General features: G+C 32.7%; 1 long non-coding RNA gene across 1 annotated transcript; it reads right to left on the reverse strand.

Annotated features, from left to right (window-relative positions):
- Positions 1-3,921: 3,921 nt before the first annotated feature.
- On the reverse strand, positions 3,922-5,249 carry LOC119639758. Its single transcript, XR_005247571.1, has 4 exons — positions 5,237-5,249; positions 4,539-4,595; positions 4,249-4,301; positions 3,922-4,051 (listed from the first exon to the last, which is right to left on the reverse strand). It is a non-coding gene; the product is annotated as an uncharacterized LOC119639758 (long non-coding RNA).
- Between the last annotated feature and the right edge of the window lie 163 nt (positions 5,250-5,412).

A 5,412-nucleotide genomic window follows, 5' to 3' on the forward strand; every position in this document is an offset into this window, starting at 1 on the left:
ACACACCTATATACATTAAATATATATATATATATATATATATATATATATATATATGTATATACATGCATACATAATAAAAATACATATACACATAGATGATAATAAATTGAAAACAAAAAAAGTATTAATTTGAAAAATACAAGAATAAACGATAATATCATTACAAACAATAATTACATTAATAGATTATAGAGATAAACGTAAATTTATAAAATTGCGATCAAATGTAGCGCGCAATGCATTTTGATTTTAATTCAATTAAAATTCAGATCAGAAATGTAACAAAACAAAACACACGCCACATGCATATATGTTTCAAAATCGCAATTCACAAAAAACTGACATATAAATAAATAGTTCTTAAAAATTCTTAATTTTTATTCATCATAAATATTAAGGCCAAATATGATTATTTTGATTAATAAATGTCTCAAATACGCTATCAACATTTAATATTTTTCTCCCGATATTTCGTGAATGTAACCTAATAAATCGTTTTTTCTGCAGTAGACAACTTTAGCGGAACCAATAAGCTTGCAACTAGGCCACCTCTATGGAAGCATATCATTTTTCCTGTTCAATAACTAATTCTCAATATTTCAAGGCTGCGTACAGAAAGTCTTCGATTTAACCTCGTCATTAAACAAAATTGTTTGACAAGGTAAAGAAAGCGAGCCGACAAATTTCCATCCACACGAAAGAGAATTTGATCAGAACATGTCCGTAATAAAGAAAGCAGATGAAAGCCTTTGTAATATTTAGTCAGTTTTGGGGCAGTTAGGAAAACGAATGTAGTAGGGATAAGGTGTTTCAAACAAATCTCTAGATGAAAGTATTAAGAATTTTTCTACAAAAGAGCGCTTTGCACCCAACATCTGCCTTAAGAAATTCAGCTTTGGAAATATTGACGTCATAATGCTCTAGAGAAAATCTCCGGCAAGGAAAAACAAGTAAGAACATTGTAGTCGGACAAGTCAGACTGACGTTGAAATATTCTATACTTCTTTGCCTAGTACGATTATTCCCTCCAAAAATTACGCATTATTTTCATGCAGAGATGTACTCACGAAAACCTGCATAGTTTTTCGTTTTTTTTTGTTATTTTAAAAAACCAGTCACTCAGGGGATGAGTCCGTAAACTAACGGATTTGTTAGTCCCGATTCTTATCCATTTGACTAATGCTGCGGACGATGCACAAAACATTCATATTTACTTCCTAAAAAATGTATCTTTCAGTTTCAATCATAAAAGACTGAAAACTAGGCCTCCTCTCCATATAAGGGATTGCTTTTCATGATAAAACCTATATATATAGTAAGGTCTCAAAAACTGACCTACCTGATCTACTATGGGAACAATTTTCATCATAAAATATTTCAAATTAAACATATTTCTAGAGAGCTTACTATTGATGAGAAACCTCATCACCGACGACGGTATAGACCGTCAATTTACTATTGTGAATCAATTTTCGTCATGAAGTAATGGAAATTATCCCATTTTACTATATAAACATTCAGTTTTCGTAGTAACAGTGATATAAGAGGTGGTTCAAAATATCGCCTCAGACGAAACAAATTTTTCATAACAATTTGGAACGTTGAAATATTAGGGTGTTGCAAAAATGTTGGCAAGCGATTTTTACAGGCAAAAATGATAAGCAAATGGGAAATACTATAACGGTTAAATTCAATGATTTTAACCTTTCTCTACATAAAATAACAGTTTTGCACTTAATATTGATTTAGTCAGCGCACGGTGACGGTAATCATGCAACGCACAGAATTCTTCTTCTTCCAAATTCATTACTTTTATTGTTTATTTGAAGAAATCTGCTGCCGAAGCAGGCCAAATACGTTCAGAGGCTTAAGATGATGCTGTTCCATCATATTTCAATCGTCGGTTTTGATTTCAATGGTTTAATAGCGATGACACGTTTTGACTGAAAATGCCATTTTTTGACCACTTGTTGTTGTTGCTGCTCGAATGGGAACTTGTGCCAGACCCAGCGCACTCCCTAGGCATTTAACCGCACGTCTACTCCTTCGCAATTCTCGCAACCGGTTCTTTTAACTTACCAACCTAACTTGACTCCTCATATACCTAAAGCTCGGCTTAAAACTCATTCTTCGTAACTAACTATTCCCTCTCTTTCCTCTAATTTCTCGTTGTTTAATCCTAACTTAGTCTTAGTCTAAACTTAACCCTACCCTAGCCTAACTTGGCTCTAACACCTCCGCCTCAAAGACGGAGAACCGATGAGGTCAAAACGAGGAAGGAGTTTAGTTACTCGCACTTCTTTCGACATTATATCGCCATGTTGTGAAAAATATTGTAAAATGTAGCCGAAAATTATGGAAACTATTTTAATTAATATATAGTACACCACTTTTAGACAATAAATGCTTTTTTCAAATGAAAAATGGGCAACATTTTGCAACCCTCCAACACTGTTACTTAGCGACTTTTGTCGACAAATTGTATAAGTCAGTCACCCAATATTATTAGGCAATGGGATTTTTCTTCTAACACTGTTATTAATGCGCATCAATCACCAGCCTATAACTATTAGAGCGATATAGGACGTATTGTTTCTATTAATTTTTACTTAAGTCACAAAAAAAAAGTTCAACAACATTTCTTCTAATTTTTATAGATCGCTTTTTTAAGTTCCTAGCCACTCTTGGTATTATATTTTTGGGTTAACTAATTTCTTCATTTAGGGCATCTCCGTATGATTTCAGAAGGGACACGTAAGTATAGAGGTCAGATGATCCCTTACTCTAAGCAAAGTGGTTTTATGAACATGATGAAACTCGACTCTTTCAAAGAGTATTACATTCTAAAGACTAAATAAGCCCCGTCTAAGTCAGATGGTCCTCTCTAAAAGGAAAAAATTGCAAAATCCAGATAGACGATCTACTCCTCTCAAACATTTTCTTCGTAGAATAGGATGACGGAATGTAATAATCTTCGTTTTAGTTTTTATTAGTTAAAAGCAAAATATGCACTCCTGTCTGGATTAAAGTGTCTGCCCGCGATCCTTTAAGAAATAATTTAAGAAATTTTCTCGCCAGCAATCGTTTTTATACAGCAAGCAATTCATGACTATGATTTGCAAGAAGGAAGGGAAGGGATGTCTTTAAAAAGAAATCATCAGCACTTTGAAGTTCCAAAGCCACGAACTAATATAAGAAACAAAGGTCTGACCAATAAAAGAACTTACCTCTATACCGTTGAGAGTAAGCTAGAAAGATACTCAACTTTTCGAACAGAAAACCATCATTTCCAACGCATATTTCTTTTTTGCAAAAAAAAATTCTCTTCACCCAAATTACGACCAAAATCATATTTCTGAAACAATCTTTCCCGCCAGCAAATAGAAAAAGCCATGAACAAACCTTAAAATTCCCACACACTCGCACTAACTGTCCTTTAAGCGCGTAGCAAATTCACATCTATCCACCGAAAATGAGTAACAATAAAAGAATGATCTTAACCTTTAACGGCAAAAAGCTAACTATATATATATATGTAAAAATTTGCAACTACGCGGCTCGAATCGTTGACAATTTGATAGAGATCGAGAAAGCGCGAGAGAGGGGTGCGAGTGTGGAGCCATGCAACTATTTCCTGTAATAGTCTTCTTAATACATCAAACAAGCTCGTTCATGTGATTTGAGAGCTCTTAATTTAAAATTATTACCTAAACATTTGGACTGCGCGATGATCTTAAATTTATGAACTTCACTGGTTGCTCATCACAAAATCGTTTTCCCATTGTTTCTTTTAATACTTTACATAAACTTACCTGCAATTAATTAGTCAACGCCACCGAACAAATTACATTAACATTTAGAAACAAAACTTATTATACTTTTTTCAAAAAAAATTCTTCTGATCGAGTGCAAACAAGATTTCACGGTTTTTCAAAACATATAAATTTATTTCAGCTTGGAAAAGCGAGATGTACTCAAATATTACATGATTAGTGTCTATAATAAACCACCGTGAGGGCCTGACCACATTTCGAAAGACTCGAAAATCCTGCAAGAGAAAAAGTAATATGGTTTTTAATTAATCAGAATCCTATGTAAAGCAAAAAATTTTAATAAAGAAATGATCAGTACAGTCCTTGTCATTTAACAGTCAAATGATGGAGAATCCGTTCAACATATCATCATATTATATATATTACAAGCAAGGAGTGTTAAAAGCGAACGTAGATTTACATGAGTATTTACCTTTTCAACGTTGTCAGCGCGGAGAAAGCGTGAATTCATTCCCAATTTCAGATCTAAAATCGAAAAAAAATAGCTATTTTAATATACGGATATGATCTGCCAAAGGATTTTTCGTTATGAAATGAGAAACTTAAAATCAGTATTTGATATTTGCGTTGGAAATGGGAAAAGTTTTCTTCATTGCTTTTTCAAAGCGAGCTGGATTAAATGTCATCATTTCAAGTTTTGTTTACAAACTGCCGGAAAACGTACTTCTTTCGGCAAACAAAAGACAGTGCAAAGCAACTTACCTCATTCTTTTGGCAGTATGTTTAGTAACGCTCCTCCATTGCGAGAAGTTTAAAAATCTGTAATATATATATATATATATATATATCAATACATTATATAAACAATGGAAAAACAATAATTGCTTAAAATATTTAAAATCATTTTGGCTATGCCTTGAGCACACGAGAAGTAATCTTCATTTTTAAAGATTTCAAGTCATCCTGTAGATGTCATTTTCTTACTTTAGTTAACAAGTTTGCGTTCACAACTTTGCGTGTCTACCTCTCATTAAAATAAATTCGTCAATAGACAAAATTAAGCCAGCAAAAGTTTTTTCTCGAAATATCTAATGCATCCCCTAAAGAGAGATTTTCTAATCACACGCGGATTTAGATGACTTCTTGTGTTTACAGACAGACTTAATACATTGACCGATGGATAACTTTCTTCTCCTAACCTAAAATGTGCTGTTATTTCCAATATTTGAATAATTTGCAAGGCAATAAGTGTTTGGCTAAATGGTTAAGAGCATCGAATACAAAAGGAGGAGACAAAAATATATAACAAAAGAAACGTTGCGAAGTAAGTTCGAATCAAATGAAAGTAAAAAAAAAAAAACTCTTTTGAGGACACAATACTACTAATGCTACTTTTATGGAATTTCTGAATATCGCAAATACTTTGCAAATACTTTGGGTAATAAAATGTTAAAACTCACCGTCATGTCATATTCTATAAAAATTTTCCTCAGCTTATTCCGCAAATCTGGAAAAGAAAATTAGTATTAATTATGATAAAAAAAAAGAAACGAAATGATTACGGTAAGAGAAGTCAGTAAAAGAAAAAATCTTCAAAACTCATTAAGTAGTAGCAAATAACCAAAATTGGTTCGCA

This window comes from Glossina fuscipes, unplaced genomic scaffold, assembly GCF_014805625.2.
Source record: "Glossina fuscipes isolate IAEA_lab_2018 unplaced genomic scaffold, Yale_Gfus_2 113, whole genome shotgun sequence".
Lineage (NCBI taxonomy): Eukaryota > Metazoa > Arthropoda > Insecta > Diptera > Glossinidae > Glossina > Glossina fuscipes.